Consider the following 17,492-nt stretch of genomic DNA (forward strand, 5'->3'; position numbering starts at 1 on the left):
TTCATCCAACAAATATTAACTGAGCTCCTTCTGCTGTTTAGCACCGTACCAGGTCTGAGGACAGAGCAGAGAGTGAATCAGATACTGTCCCTGCACTTAAGAAGTATCTAGGTTGGGAAGCCAAGGCCAGGCCTTTAAGCTCAGCTCCTAAGAGCCAGAGCCAGCCCAGGTCTGCTGGGCACTAACCACAACAGAGGGCCTGTTTGCCATAGGGCTAAACCACTAATGCCTTGGCATTGTATTTCTTAAAAAAAAAAAAAAAAATTAATGAAACAGAGGAAGGACAGACAGAAAAGCTTTGTCTCTTGCCAGGACACTCCAATCATTCTGAAATAACTGGTTCTTCAAACGGGCAGGTGTTCTCTGCACTTGCGTGTTCTGCTCAGTATGCTTTTCTCCCACCCTTTCCTTCTACCACCCACATCTTTTCTGATCCACACAGATGCTTTCCTTGGAACTCAAGCTTGGGTAGAGGCCCACCGATGGCTGCCCCAGGTTCTTACCCCATCAGAGCACAGTCACCCTGCTTGGTTACTCCTCTGACTTCCCACCAACCCCTGAGCCCACGAGGGAGGAGCAGCATAAATCTCCAACACCAGCATTGGGGCAGCTACAGCAAGCCCTTGAAACATACTTATTAAACAAATGGAAACAAAAACAAGGGGACAGGAAAAAAGAATTTTTAAGAAGCAGGAAAGATTTTTTCTTTCCTAAATGAGCATTTATACCTTATTACAGACAGCATAGTAATTGAGAGCTAAACAACTGTGTCTGGTTGGTGGCAGGAGAAATAACAGGATAATGATACATGAAAAATCCATGTTACCACTTTTTTAAGCTTAGCTTCTAAACAGATCAAAATTCCCAGATACCCTAACAGTAGAGGGTGGGAAGCCCTCCATGAAGGATAGGTATTAATACCAGTAGTGAGTGATGTATGTTTTGCTTTTAGATGGGGGATTCTCAAGAATGTGCACATCTAGGGCACGATGAAGACAATTCTCTACAAACACTTTGTCTCTTAGATGCAAAAAAATGAAAATACACGAAAGTCTTCACTAAGTAAAAGTCTGCCTCTTCTGCCATTCAAGTGGGTGATTCCTTGACCCATATAATAGTCTAGTCATTTCAGTTCAGTACATGTTATGTGCGAGGGACTGTGCTAGGCACTGGGAATACAAAGGTAAGATGCCTTTTAACCCCCAGGAGAGGAGTAAAGGTATGAAGATACCCAAAACTCAGTAATACAAAGCCCAGTGAGTGAGGCAAGTGTCAGAAGAGATATAAACAAGGTACCTTGTGGGGTTCAAAGAAGGAAGTGCTTACATCTGGTTTGGGTCAGAAAATGGCTCCGCATGAGATGTGCCCGGGAAGATGGAGATGAAAAAAAGGGAACATTCCAGGCAGATGAGCAAAGGCAGGGAAGAGGGAAGCAAAGCACACATCTGTGGGCTTCACAAGTGCCACTGGGCTGGAGCGAGTGTGTGTGCTAAGGGTGTCCCAAAACAGGAAATCATTCCTAAACATCAACAGACGGCCTGCTCACCTGAGATTGTGAATACGGTCAGCATGGGCAGTCATTTTTTGGGTAAAGAGCAAACAGTACTTTGCTAAAAGATAATTCACTTTCTTTCCTTAACCTTCTTCTGAGAAAATTATAAAAATATCCCAAAACGTGTATTGTTTGTTCTAAGTATGCTCAGAACTGAATAAATGAACCAATGAGAAATCTTATTAAGAAATGTCAACCTAGTTTAGCAAAATGGATGTAGAATAGAGAAATAACTGTGCCTCCAAAGGCTTACTCATATTTAATTGTGGTATGTTAATAAAGAAATAGACATTCAATTCTGATGTTAGCAAGCGATGGGAAGGTAACAGTGGTAGAATTGAAAAGTATAGGAGATCTTCTAAAATAACGGGAGGGATAAGGAATATGATTAAGGCAGCAAAAGTAAGGAAAAAGAAAAGAGAAAATAATAAGGTAGATAGTAAATAGTAAATAGTAATAGTAATAGTAATAAATAATAGTAATAAAATAGTAATAGTAAGCATAAAATAGAATGAAAGGAATAACATCCAATATATCTGTTATCATACGATAAAGAGACCGAATTCCCCTTTCAAAAACAGAAATTTGGGGGCTTCCCTGGTGGTGCAGTGGTTGAGAATCTGCCTGCCAATGCAGGGGACACAGGTGCGAGCTCTGGTCTGGGAAGATCCCACATGCCGCAGAGCAACTAGGCCCGTGAGCCACAACTACTGAGCCTGCGCGTCTGGAGCCTGTGGCTCCACAAGAGAGGCCGCGACAGTGAGAGGCCCGCGCACCGCGATGAAGACTGGCCCCCACTTGCTGCAACTAGAGAAAGCCCTCGCACAGAAACGAAGACCCAACACAGCCAAAAAATTAATTAATTAATAAAAAAAACCCAGAAATTTGGATTTTTAAAAAATCTAGCTGGTTCTTAAATATGAAAAAAACACCTAAACAATTGACAAAGAAAGGTTAAAAATAAAAGAATGAAAATAGACTGATACATAGATGGTTAAAGATGTGCCAGATAAATGCAAACAAGAAGAAAAAGAGCATTATTCATAATAGGTAAAAAGTGGAAATAATCCACATATCTATCAACTGATGATGGATAAATAAAATGTGGTATATCAATAAAATGGAATATTATTCAGTAATAAAAAGGAATGAAGTACTGATGCATGCTACAATACACAAAACCTTAAAAACATTATATTGAGTGAAAGAAGCCAGTCTCAAAAGACCATATATTATAAGATTTATTTTATATGAAATGTCCAGGACAGGAAAATCTATGGAGACAGAAAGTAGATTAGTGACTGCCTAGGACTTGGGGGTAGGGTGGGAATGGTGAGTTGATGACTGCTAAAGGGAAGGGGGTTCTTTTAGAGGCGATGAAAACGTTATAAACTTGATTGTGGAGATAGCTGCACAACATTGTGAATATACTAAAAACCATTGAATTGTATTTTTTAAATTTTCTAAATAGTCCAAATAGTAGAGATTATATAGGCTGTTTTCTCTGAACAGAATCCAATTAAACTAAACATCAGCAACAAAAATATGAGGAAAATGTAACCACTTGGAAATTAAAAAACACTCTCCTAAATAAATTTTAAAAAGTGAAATTTCAGAGGCAAGATAGAGGTATAGTATTAAGAGATACAAACTACTATGTATAAAATAAGTAAGCAACAAAAATATATTGTACAGCACAGGGAAATAGAGCCATTATTTTGTAATAAATTTAAATAGGTATTGGGAATTCCGTGGTGGTACAGTGGTTAGGACTTCATGCTTCCACTGCTGGGGGCCTGGGTTCAGTCCCTGGTCGGGGAACTAAGATTCTGCAAGCCACACAGCGTGGCCAAAAAATTAAAAAATAAAAATAAAACAAATAAATAAATGGAGTATACTCTATTAAAAAATTGAATCACTATGTTGTATACCTGAAACTAATATAATATTGTAACTCAACTATACATAAATAAATAAATAAATAATAAAAAGTGAAATTTCAAATTATCTATAATCTTATGAATAAAACGTTTCATACAAAACCATAGGAATACTGCTAAAGTTGTATTCAGAGGAAATTGTGTAGTCTTAAAGGTTTTAATTATTTTTAATAAGATAGGGCTTCCCTGGTGGCGCAGTGGTTGAGAGTCCGCCTGCCGATGCAGGGGACACGGGTTCGTGCCCCAGTCCGGGAAGATCCCACATGCCGCGGAGCGGCTGGGCCCATGAGCCATGGCCGCTGAGCCTGCGCGTCCGGAGCCTGTGCTCCGCAACGGGAGAGGCCACAGCAGTGAGAGGCCCGCGTACCACAAAAAAAAAAAAAAAAAAGATAAATGAGTTACATATTCAAAATTTTAAATTAGTACAAGAACCATGTAAAGTAGAAAGAAAATTCTAAAAAAAATTAAAATAGAAAATTAATAAAATAACAGTTTGTCAAAACAATTGAAAGGATTTGAAAGGCCCAATAAAATAGGAAGGAAAAATATCCTGGCAAGCCTGAAACATGGGTAAAGGATAGAAAAAAAATAATAAACAGTAACCATGAGTCAGAAAGGACATATAACCACTAATAATAGCAATTAAAATGATTACAAAAGGCTATTCTGTATAACTCTATACCAAAGGATTAGAAAATCTAAGGAAATATTGTCATTCCTGGCAAAAAAATAAAATACTACAATTCCCCCAGCAGAGAAAGAAGGCCTAAATAGACTAGTATGTAACTCTAAAAGAGTTTGGAAAAGTAATCAATCATTTTAGAAGGCACCAGGTTCAGATGGTTTTACAGCTGAGACGTCTTCAATTTTAAAAAGCAAGAGGAAACTTGGGGGTTATAGATATGTTCATTATCTTCATGTCTTTATTATGGTGATGGTTCCATAGGGATATTCATAAATCAAAACTCATCAGCTGTACACTTTACATATGTACTGTATGTCAATTATACCTCCAAAAATATGTTTACGAAAAGACAGAGAAAGTAGGACTTCCACTTCCAATGATGAGGAACTAATCCTTTAATTCTAAACAACTGTAAGACTGGACAAAATCAGAGGTGATTGCTTTCAGGCTTTGTAAAACAGGCAACACAGACTGTGATCCTTGAGAAAAGGGAAATAGACAAGATGAGCCCCATGTTTGTCCTGGCTTTCTGCCTGGTGACAATTTCCCAACTGCAGTGGATCTCAAGCAAAGGAGTGGTCTCCCTGAGCTGAAAAGGCAGAAATCAGTATTTGGGGCTGCTGAAGCAGCAGGAATTTGCAGGTCAGGGTACAGGAGCAGCACAACAGTGGGTGGGAGGAGGCAAAAGTCTACATGGGAATTCCTCTTGATTCTTTGGCCAAAGAAGGCTGGGCTGTGGGCTCTGTGTGTACAGAGTGAGACTCTGTGAGGCTCAGCAGAGAGCAACTGCTCAGGGCTGGGAGCTGAACAGAGATACCAAAGTTTGCTCAATACTGGAACATGGAGTTCAAGCCCGGGCATAGTAGACGTGCTGAACATTTGGGGCATTCAGTTGAGACTCCCAAAAGGCCATGATTTAGGAGTAAGAACTAAGTCCTAGAGTAAAGGCCATGCCCAAGGACCAAAGACAAAACCAAAAGAGACTCTCCCAAACACAACTTAAAACCAAACGTGAAAGGAACAAGAGGCTCCATCAGTAACTTAACTACCTGCCAGACCAAAACTCAAAACCCTTGAAAAGAATGCAGGAAAATCCAGACTGCCTACAATGTATCATTCATGTCTTCCATACAATAAAAAATTATTACCTGTGCAAAGTTGAAGGAAAGTGAGATACATAGTCTAGAGAAAAACATCAATAGAAAAAGAACCCAAGAGGACCTAGATGTTGGAATGAGCAGAAAAGGATTTAACACAACTATTATAAACATGTTTGAGGATTTAAAGGAAGAAGTGGACATAATGAGGGAACATCTTAGCAGAGACATGGAAAATATTTTAAAAATGGGATTTATAAAACAGATAAGTACAATATCTGAAATGAAAATTTCACCTTATAAAGTCAACAGAAGATTAAAAAGTGCAGAAAAAACTTTAAACTTGAAGAATCAATAGAAATTATCTAAATTGAAAAACAAAGAGAAAAAAATTGGGGGAAAAAAATGAACATAGTCTTAGTGTCCCATGGGACAATATCAAACTGTAACATACCTGTATCAGGAGCCCAGAAGGGAAGGGGAGATAATACGGTAGAAAAACCATGCAAAGAAATAAGGGCCAAAATTTCCCAAATTTGGCAGAAAACATCATCCTACAGATCCAAGAAGCTCAGCAAACCTCAAGTAGGATAAATACAAACACACACCTAGGAATATAATATCCAAAGGGCTGAAAACCATGGATAATGAGAAAGTCTAAGCAGCAGCCAGAGGAAAAAAGACATATGGGGGAAAACAATACAAATGACAACTCACTTCTCATCAGAAACAGATGCAAGAAGACACCAGAGCAAGGTCTTTAAAGTGCTGAAATAGAGAAAGTGTTCTCTAGAATACACAATAGAATTCTATCCAGTAAAAATACTCTAGGAGTGAATTCCCTGGCTGTCCAGTGGTTAGGACTCCACACTTACACTACCAAGAGCCTGGGTTCAATCCCTGGTCAGGGAACTAAGATCTCGCAAGCCAAGTGGTGAGGCCAAAAAAAAAAAAAAAAATTCTAAGAAAATGAGGGTGAAATAAAGACGTGCTCAGATAAACGAAGGTTGAAGAGAGTTCACTGCCAGCCACAAGAAATGCTCAAGGAAATTCTCCAGATGGGACTCAGATGAGCACAAAGGAATGAAGAGCACTGGAAATAACAAATATGTAGATCAATATTTTTTAAATTGTCTTAAATTACATATTAATTATGTCTTAGTAAAACTGGAAAATTTTGTCTTTTGCATTTTCTTAAAAAGACAACTATTTAAAGCAAAAACAGTAATATTGTATTGTGAGTTTTGTATATGCTCATGAAATATAAGACTCTCAGCATAAAGGACAATATTGGGGGTGTAAATGGCATTATATTATTGTAAGAGTGTCACGTTTTACATGAAATGGTACAATATTAAATCTTTTTAAAAGGACTATAATCAAAAGTATTCGAAGAAACTTTAGGAAAACATTTATAAAACCTTAGGTGAACGAAGCCTCCTAAAATAAGACAAACCCAGGGGCCTTAAAGGAAATGACTGGCAAATTTAACTACAAAACAACATATTTTTTTGCATGTCTCCTGGACTGCAGGATACACTCAAAACAACATCAAATATAAATAACCAACTGGTAAAAAATATTTACAACACATATGAAAGACAAAGGTTTATCATTCTTACTATACAAAAAAAGCCTCTACAAATTGTTGTGAAAAAAAGATGAACAATCCAACAGAGGAGAGAGCAAAGGATATGAACATGCAATTCCAAGAAGAGAAAACCCAAATAGTAAATATAGGAAAAACTGCTTACCCTGTCTACTGACTAGGGGAATTCCAATTAAAGAAACAATGAGATAACATTTTGTCCCCAGTATATTGATAAAAATAGAGAAATGACATCCAGTGCTAGTGAGAATGTGGAAAAAAGGAGCATTCTCATTCCTTGCTACCAGAAAGGTGAATTGTTATAATCCTTTTGGGAAATAAGATGACAGTATTTACTAAAATTTAAAACATACATGTCCTTTGACCCTGTATTCCCACTTTGGGGAATCTATCATATAATTCCTGAATAAGTACAAGAATGTTTATGGCAGTATTGTTTGCAGTTCCCCCCCTCAAAAAACAACAAAAACCTGAAACAATCCAAAGTCCATCAGTAAGAAAACAGTAGAATCCATTCTGTATATGAACAATATAGAATTATACATAGATACTAAAAAGGAATGAGTAAAATCTTTATTTTTTTTAAGATCTTTATTTTTTTTAACTAGGTGGGATATACATGATACTTTTATTTTTAGGTGGAAAATTAATTTATAGAGTAATAGGTACAGTTTACCTAATTTTTATGAAAATACAAACAAAAAACCTCAGATAAAGTCCTGCAGATACAAGCTCCCAATGGCCAAAGCTAGAACAATTTGAGCAATAAGATAAATAAAGAAGCATAGGGCTTCCCTGATGGTGCAGTGGTTAAGAATCCACCTGCCAATGCAGGGGACACGGGTTCGAGCCCTGGCCCAGGATGATACCACATGCCACGGAGCAACTAAGCCCGTGCGCCACAACTACTGAGCCTGTGCTCTAGAGCCCACGAGCCACAACTACTGAAGTCTCCATGCTCCACAGCAAGAGAAGCCACTGCAATGAGAAACCCACACACTGCAATGAGTAGTAGCCCCCACTTGCCACAACTAGAGAAAGCCTGTGTGCAGCAACAAAGACCCAACTCAGCCAAAAATAAATAAATTTATTTATTTATTAAAAAAAAGAAAAGAAGCATACAGCCAAAGTATAAATAATAAATATCCATGAGTCCATACTGGTATAAATTATTGGTTAATAAATACATAGGGAGAAGTGACAAATCTGTGCAGAATTCCAAATGATTTATGTAGGTACTCTGTCCACGAGAAGTCCCCACTACTTAGGTGTGGGCTCTACATAGTGACTTCTTTCTAAAGAGTATAGCATATATGGAGGGAGGTGGTAACTTGACCCTGGAAAACCCTGAAAACACTGTCTCAACCAGGTGATCAAGGTCAACCTCAACAGTGATAAGTCATGTAGATGGTATGTACCCTGGATATGATGTGATGAATGGTGGTCTTCCTCCTCCAAAGCCATAACCTCAGTCTAATTATGAGAAAAACATCAGACAAATCCCAGTAGAGGGACATTCTACAAAATACCTGGCAGATACTCCTCAAAACTGTCAAGGTCATCAAAAACAAGGAAAGTCTGGGAAGCTGTCACAGCCAAGAGGAGCCTAAGGAGACATGACAATTCAATATAATGTGGTGTCCTGGATGGGATCTAGGACATTAGGTAAAAATGAAGGAAATCTTAAACCATGGACGTTAGTTAAGGATAATGTATCAATAATGTTCATTCATTGTAATAAATGTACCTTACTAATATAAGACATTCATAATAGGGGAAACTGGGTGTGGGGTATATGGGAACTCTCTATACTCTCTCCTGAGATTTTCTGTAAATCTAAAACGGTCCTAAAAGTTAAAGTCTGTTTTTCAAAAATCCTATACATACATGTAGTTATATTTATCCACAGATATATGTATGGATGTGGAGAAAGAGGTAGAAGGACACACACTGGGCTGCAAAACCTGGTTATATTCATGGAGTGGAAAGAGAGGCCAGTGGGAAGAGATGATTAAGATAGTTTCACCTGTGGGGACTTCCCTGGTGGTCCAGTGGTTAAAGCTCCTTGCTCCCAATGCAGAGGGCCCAGATTCGATCCCTGGTTGGGGAACTAGATCCCGCGTGCCGCAGATCCCGAGTGCCGCAACTAAGACCTGGCACAGCCAAATAAATAAATATTTTTTTTAAAAAGATAGTTTCACCTGTTAAAACAAGTATGTACAGAATATTGCTTCTGAAATTTAAAATTATATATTAAAAATAGTAATAGAAATACCAATGGATGTGTAATTGTACACATCTTAAGGAGTCAGTTGAAATGAGGGATTTTGACTCTATGCCTCTATGGATGGTCCCATGTTGCCCTTCTGTGTCAAAAGTGTAAAATCCTATGACCGTCGCCTGACCATTCTCTTTCCCAAATCTATCTCAATAGGAACACACTACTACATTGAACCTAGACCCATGAAATGGAATGCATCCCTGGAAAAGGTAGGATTCTTCAGTTCTTTGTTTGCTTTTTAATTAATTGATTGATTTTAATTTTTTTAATTATGATTTTAAAAAATGTCTTCTTGGGAATTCCCTGGTTGTCCAGTGATTAGGACTCGGCCCTTTCACAGCCGGGCCCCGGGTTCAATCCCTGGTCAGGGAACTAAGATCCCACAAGCTGTACGGCAGGGTCAAAAAAAAAAAAGTCTTCTTGTAGACAGTTTGGAATATACAAAAATGTATAAGGAAAACAATATCAAACACCTACAGCTCCAGTATCCACTATCATTATTTTTTGATTATTTTTAAATTTCCTTCTAGGGCTTCTTTAATGCACACATGGAGTAGTTTGATTTTTTTCTCATTACAAAAATAATAAATATTCAATACAGAAACAAATCTTCAAAACAGAAAACACGGATATACAAAAAGAAGAAAATGAAAATCACATATAATCCCACCACTTAGCATTTATCCATGTATCCTGCAGACATTTTTCTCTGCATTTACTTTTCTCTAGACAAAATTGAGACTCATTCTTTTTTTTTTTTTTTTTTTCGCGGTACACGGGCCTCTCACTGTTGTGGCCTCTCCCGTTGCGGAGCACAGGCTTATGACGCGCAGGCTCAGCGGCCATGGCTCACGGGCCCAGCAACTCCACGGCATGTGGGATCTTCCCAAACCGGGGCAAGAACCCGTGTCCCCTGCATCGGCAGGCGGACTCTCAACCACTGCGCCACCAGGGAAGCCCTCAATCTTTTTTTTAAATTGGAGTATAGTTGATTTACAATGTTTCACGGTACAACAATGTGTTTCAGTTACACGTATATATACATATTCTTTTCCAGATCTTTTTCCATTATAGGTTATTATAAGATATTGAATATAGTTCCCTGTGCTATGTTGTTTACCTATTTTATTTATAGTAGTGTGTATCTGTTAACCCCAAATTCCTAAGTTATCCCTCCCCGCCCTTTCCCCTCTGGTAACCATAAGTTTGTTTTCTATGTCTGTGAGTCTGTTTCTTTTTTTTTAATAATTAAATAATGATTTTTAAAAATATATAAATTATTTTATTTATTTTGCGTTGGGTCTTGCTGCGCGTGGGCTTTCTCTAGTTGCTGTGACCAGGGGCTATTATTCGTTGTGGTGCGCGGGCTTCTCATTGTGGTGGCTTCTCTCGCTGCGGAGCACAGGCTCTAGGTGGGCAGGCTTCAGTAGTTGTGGCACGTGGGCTCAGTAGTTGTGGCACGTGGGCTCAGTAGTTGTGGCTCGAGGGCTTTAGAGCGCAGGCTCAGTAGTTGTGGCTCATGGGCTTAGTTGCTCCGCGGCATGTGGGATCTTCCCGGACCAGGGCTTGAACCCGTGTTCCCTGCATTGGCAGGCAGATTCTTAACCACTGCACCACCAGAGAAGTCCCGGGAATCATTCTTTATATCCAGTTTTGTTTCCCCTGTTTCTTTGAACTCAATATATATCATGAGCACCTTTTCTCTTCATTAACAATCGTGGTTCATCAGAATCCCTGTGGGGAAATACTCCTGGAGCTCACCTCTCCTTCAAACAGGTGTTTTCCGAGCACCTGCTCTGTGCTACAACCAACATATTGCCTGGCCTGGAAGAGCTGACACTCTGGTGGCGGAGGCAGGAAAAAACCCAAACACACGAATCAATGTATAATCACAATTTGAAGAAGTGTTATGACGGAAATACAGAGGGTATAGTGATAGAAACAATATTGAGGGTGGGATTTGTTGGGGTGGTCAGGGGAGGCCTCTGTAAGGAGGTGGTGTTTAAGCTGAGACCTGAGACCGAGAGGAAGCTGGGGTGGGCTTTGGTGCTGGCAGAAAATAATCTTATAGGTGTATCTGGAACCTCGTGAGGTCCTGCCCAAACTAGCAGCATCACCGGAGCCAGAACACGACTCCTAGCTCCCCATCCAAAGCTCTCTGCACTTGACTGCTGTGGCTAGTGTGGGCTCCACTGTGCTGAGGTGGGGAACAGCCACACTGGCATCACGGATGTGCGACCTATATAGCCCCATGGGGCCCTCCCCCATAAGGGCCTCGCCCTTGGAGTTTAATGCTCTGCTGTCACTGTCTTGAAATTCTTAAAAATTTATCTTTGAACTGGTGTTTTGTAAGTGAAGGCCCATGGACAGTGAGCAGAGGAGAGAAGTACAGCATGGGTTTGCGTATGTATAAGGATGTATACTGATACGTTGAGAATTGTCCCAGCATTCTTGATGCCCGGTGAGCACAGATTCCAGTGGACCCACGCTGCATGGGAATTCAGCGAGACTCAAGGCAAGCACAAGGTAAAAGGGTTACTCTGAGAATAAGTGGGGACAGAGCCCTGAGAGGCCATGACTTCCATTTGAGTTGGGACGTGCTTAAATGCAGAAAGAAGGCGCCAATGTTCTAAGAAAGATGAATGACCAAAGAACCCTATCATATTCTCTCTTACTCATGTGCCTTTGTGTTAGCCAACTATTTATGCTGAAGATGACAGCAGAAGGAAAAGAAAAGACAGAGCAACCCAGAGTTCCTTTTCCTTCCAGTCTTCCCTGACTCATCAGTAAGCTGTGGCTGGAACGTTCATGTCTCAAGAAGTGAAATAAAAACAGTTGAGTATATTCTGTGCAGCACTTCCACTACTGTGGCAAGCACAAAATACAAACGCGTGGACAAGTTACAAAATGCAAACTGTGTAATTCAGTGATTCCACACGTGAGTTAAACTCTCATAGATGTTTGCATTTAAAACTGGCATTGAGGGACTTCCCTGGTGGCACAGTGGTTAAGAATCTCCCTGCTAAAGCAGGGGACATGGGTTCGAGCTCTGGTCCTGGAAGATCCCACATGCCGCGGAGCAACTAAGCCTGTGCACCGCAACTACTGAGCCTGCGCTCTAGAGCCCGTGAGTCACTACTGCTGAGCCCGCATGCCACAACTGCTGAAGCCTGTGCACCTAAAACTCTGCAACAAGAGAAGCCACCGCAATGAGAAGCCCATGCACCGCAATGAAGAGTAACCCCCACTCGCCGCAACTAGAGAAAGCCCGCGTGCAGCAACGAAGACCCAGTGCAGCTAAAAAAACAAATAAATAAATTTATATAAAAAAATAAAATAAAATAAAACTGGCATTGCACAATGTGAACACAAATGGTAAAATTCGTGCTGATAATTTACAATTTTATTTTTTCTTTCCTTAGAACAACATTAAATAGCAAATGAAAAACACCATGACAAGTTGAGATAATAGAGAGACCACAGAAGAAAGGAGAAAGCCTTACATGCTATTACTTTCAACAGCACTTTTCTTCCTGTCTTTTGTACAGGGGCCCTGAATTTTCATTTTGCACGGGCTCCTGCAGATTAGAGAGCTGGCCCTGGGGGCAGCCTAGAGAAAAACCCTGGGATCTCGGCTTCTGAGTGAGGCACATGAGATAAAAGAAGAGAAAAAAACCTGGCTGAGACAGCAGCACAGTTTATTTAGCTTTAATTCAAAATGATATTAGCAGCAACATGTACCTACATATGTTAAAAGCTGATGCTCAACTTTTTTTTTTTTTGATGTGGACCATTTTTTAAAAAGTCTTTATTGAATTTGTTACAACATTGCTTCTGTTTTTTTTGTTTGTTTGTTTTGTTTTTTTATGTTTTGGTTTTTTGGCCACAAGCCATGTGGGATCTTAGCTCCCCGACCAGGGATCGAACCCATACCCCCTGCATTGGAAGGCGAAGTCTCAACCACTGGACTGCCAGGAAAGTCCCATCAATTTTTTTTTTTAATTTGTCTTTGTCCATTCTACTCGGAATCTTTAAAATTTGTTTTAAAAATCATAAGATATACATAAGCTCTCCGTAGTTAATTCAGAAACTATCTAACGAAGCAATATGTGCAAATTTCCTTTTGCTGCTCACTGAAATCCCTGGCTCCACCCAGAACTTGTGGCAGTGAGTCCCTTGTTCTGCGCCCTTTTCTCTGAGGCTCAGAGAGGGGAGATGAGCCACCCACAGTGCCCAGCTCATAAATGGAAGGATCTGGACTGGTATCCACATGGGTCTGCATCCTGCATTGAGTGTGTTCTCCTCATGCCTTCAGCAGAACCATTAGTAACACGAGGAGCCAAGGCAGACACTGGAGAGGATCATGAGTGTGTCTGGCCCAGATTCTGCTCTATAATGACAGGCCTCCGCGGCTGCCTGGGAAATCCTAACCGGATATTAATTTCACCACCGTCAATGGCCTTCATAATATTTTTGTTTTAAAAAATTATGATTCCAAGTAAGAAGATCAAGTACATTATAAGTTCCTGTGATCTCAACTCTCAGATGAATTCATGCAATTTAGTGCCTCCTAATGCAGTCAGATGGAAGTTGCAAAGCAGGCTGTGTCAGACATAACAGATTTCTAAATGAACTTGACTAATATAAACACAGTATTGGGGGCAAGGGCAGGCTCTACTGAGTGGAGATGATATCTGATCGTCTTTGGATGGTCAGGGTCCAGTAGAGTGTCTAGCTCGAGGTAAATACTCAATATGTTGGCCAGACTGAATTAGTCAGTGTGCACAAAGGTTTCTCATCCTTATGTCCTTAAAAGGAAAAGATGCCCCAGTTTTTCTGGTGTTTCAATGCAACATAGCAAAGCTAGCCCCTCATTTGTGAAGATGCTTTCAAGCTTAGCAGCTTAGCAGCTATGACACGATGTAATTGCACCAGGAAGACCCCTCATCTTGTAAGGTATCTGACCAGTTCATAACAATCCACATTTTCTGAGAACTGCCCTCTCCCCACAGTGGGGAGCCATTTGTTAGGACAGGACCCCTTCCTTTCTCCTGGCCACAGGGCATGGTACCAGGGTGAATAAGATACCTGAATTGGGCTCATCCAATTCTCTTTCCAAGGGACTAAGCATTGGGGTTCAGCAGTTCTGCTTGGTTTCTAGTGTGACTAGGATGAGGAAAATAACAAAATTTGGGATCCATACTGTAGCCCTCTTGTGCCATGCGCCTGTATAGATAGAGAAAACCAATCTGTAGAGGGCAAGATTGCTTGGGAGAAAGAAGAGATGAGGACTGGCTCCAGGCAGCCATGTTTGCACCATGTGATCTTGCCTTTGACCACAGCTGACTGGACCCACGTGGCAGCAGATCCAAGTCTGGCCAGTGAGACCTTCCCCCAGGAATTTCTCCGTGGCTGGAACTACACATGTGGCATTTGGAAACTAGGGAGCAGACATGTTCTAGACCAAAGAAACAGAGAATCTGGTCTGCATGCAGCCTGGGAAAAGCATGTCTGTGACAAATGATGGCGAGAAAGGCTTTCGTTGGTCCCCAGAGTGCTCTTCTCCCTCCTTCTGGGCCTGCTGGCATTCCTGCTTGTGGGTTCCAGGAGACACAGTGGGGTCTTTCAAGTGAATTCCTTTTTTTTTTTTTTTATAAATGTATTTATTTTATTTTTGGCTGCATTGGGTCTTCGTTGCTGCACATGGGTTTTCTCTAGTTGCAGCGAGTGGAGGCTGCTCTTCGTTGCACTGCACGGGCTTCTCACTGTGGTGGCTTCTCTTGTTGAGGAGCATGGGCTCTAGGCCTGTGGGCTTCAGTAGTTGTGGTGTGTGGGTTTCAGTAGTTGTGGCACATGGGCTCAGTAGTTGTGGCTCGCGGGCTTAGTAGCTCCATGGCATGTGGGATCTTCCCTGACCAGGGCTTGAACCCACGTCCCCTGCACTGGCAGGTGGATTTTTAACCAATGCGCCACGAGGGAAGCCCCGTGAAGTCCTTTTTTATTTAAGGAGCTTGAGTTGACTTTGTTACCTGCAACCAAAAGAGTTCTAACTGATTCTCAGGACTCCCATGCCTTGTGCCAAGCCTCCTGAAGCACCCATTACTTTTGGATTCGGTGAGATGTGACAGTGCCCTTCTGGTAAATTCATATTCTCGTCACTTAAGCTAGTTTGAATACGTCTTTGCTGTTTGTTTCCAAAAGAGCTTCCACTTCCAGAGTCCCTTCCACTTCATTTTAAATGCTGCATAGTATTTCATCCCAGAGAGAAATCTTAATTTTCACAACCATTCCCTCTTCATTGCAAGACCCCATACTGGGAACTGTGGTAGTTTAATGATAGTAGAATTCATAGATACTAGAATAGGGTTTCCCTGGTGGCGCAGTGGTTAAGAATCTGCCTGCCAAGGCAGGGGACATGGGTTCGAGCCCTGGTCCCCGAAGATCCCACATGCCACAGAGCAACTAAATCCTTGCGCGACAACTACTGAGCCTGTGCTCTAGACCCTGCGAGCCACATGCCGAGAGCCCGTCCGTGCTCTGCAACAAGAGAAGCCACCGCAATGAGAAGCCTGCGCACCGCAACAAAGAGTAGCCCCCACTCTCCGCAACTAGAGAAAGACTGCAGGCAGCAACAAACACCCAACATGGACAAAAAAAAAAAAAAAAGATACTGGAATAAAGGCTAGAGATCAAGAAAGACTTCATTCTTAACATATACACACTACTATGTATAAAATAGATAACAAGGACTTACTGTACAGCACAGTGAACTACACTCAATATCTTGTAATAATCTATAATGGAAAAGACTCTGAAAAAAGAATATATGCATACCGAACATATACTAAATCACTTTGCTGTACACTTGAAACTAACACAACATTGTAAATTAACTACACTTCAATTAAAAAAGAAAGACAGATGGGGACTTCCCTGGCGGTCCAGTGGTTAAGACTTCGCCTTCCAATTCAAGGGGTACGGGTTCGATCCCTGGTCGGGGAGCTAAGATCCCACATGCCTTGCAGCCAAAACACCAAATATAAAACAGAAGCAATGTTGTAGCAAATTCAATAAAGACTTTAAAAATGGTCCACATCAAAAAAAAAAAAAGAAAATCTTTAAAAAAAAAAAAGAAAGGAAAAAAGATTTCATTCCATATGAACTTTGAATGTATTACCTATGCAAATGAATAGATGCATGAAAGTCTTCACAACGGAGCTGATATCTGTGTTGACTGTTGAACAACAAGCAGGATGTTTTTCTAGAAGAGAAAAATGTAGGGAAAGGGGAATTCCTAATAGAGGGACAGCAAAAGCAAAGGTGTAGAGGCAAGAAACAGAAGTGGATTATGGAACAGACTTTTTTATCTAGAAAAAGGAGCTGGCATCTCTAAATTCGAATCTGCATTAGACTAACAGTCCCAAATGTTAAGGTATAATGGTCATCCAAATAAAGTCCAACTTTAAAAAAAATTAAAATAAAAAAAAAAGAAAAGGAGTTGGCAAGTGACAAAGTCAAGATTTAAACCCAGGCCTGTCTGGCTCCTACGTGCTCATGAGTGACCACTGCCCCTTTTGCAGGGATCTGGGTCCCTTTGGATTTGGGGTAGATTGCTTCCCACTGGGGGTCTGTTAAAGGAGGATTGAAGTAGATGATACCTAAGGTTCAGTCTAGGCTTATATCCTGTGAATCTAAGTTCCAACTGACCACATTTTATTTGCCGGCCACCCTGGATCTGGTGGATCAGATGAGCCTTTCAAGGATAGGAGATTCTGCAGGGTTTCTAGGAATTTCTAAGAAAGCTCTAAGTTTCTCAGAGGCAACCAGGGACTTGTTTCGAGGCCCAGGCCCCATCTCAGAACGCTTTTGAGATGGGAGTACAGCCTGCAGGCTCAAAGCACTTGACCTCCTGGCCCAAGATCATATATTACATCCCATTGGGGGAGAAATGCCCACCAGGGAATTCCAAGAGCCATTTCCAGGCACATCCAATGGCAAACTGTGAGTAACAGGATTCCTCTGAAAGGACCCACTCCAGGGATGATAAACTGGGGACTGAGGGCCCACTCGGGCCCTCTGGCCTGTTTCAGCAGCACCATGTTCACTAAAAACTTTGGACTACTTGACACACATTTAAAAATGGGAGATTTCCAGATTTCTAGATTCTCATGAAAAATGGAAAGACCTGACAACACTGGGCCCTTATTCCCACGACCCGCTGGACCCTGGCTGCCCCTGTGTGGTGGCGCCTGCCTCACCCTGGAGTCCCCACTCGCCTCACACACCTCACCAAGTCAGCCTGGCCCCTGGAGGCACGTGAGTTTGAGA

Source organism: Lagenorhynchus albirostris, chromosome 14 (assembly GCF_949774975.1).
Source record: "Lagenorhynchus albirostris chromosome 14, mLagAlb1.1, whole genome shotgun sequence".
Lineage (NCBI taxonomy): Eukaryota > Metazoa > Chordata > Mammalia > Artiodactyla > Delphinidae > Lagenorhynchus > Lagenorhynchus albirostris.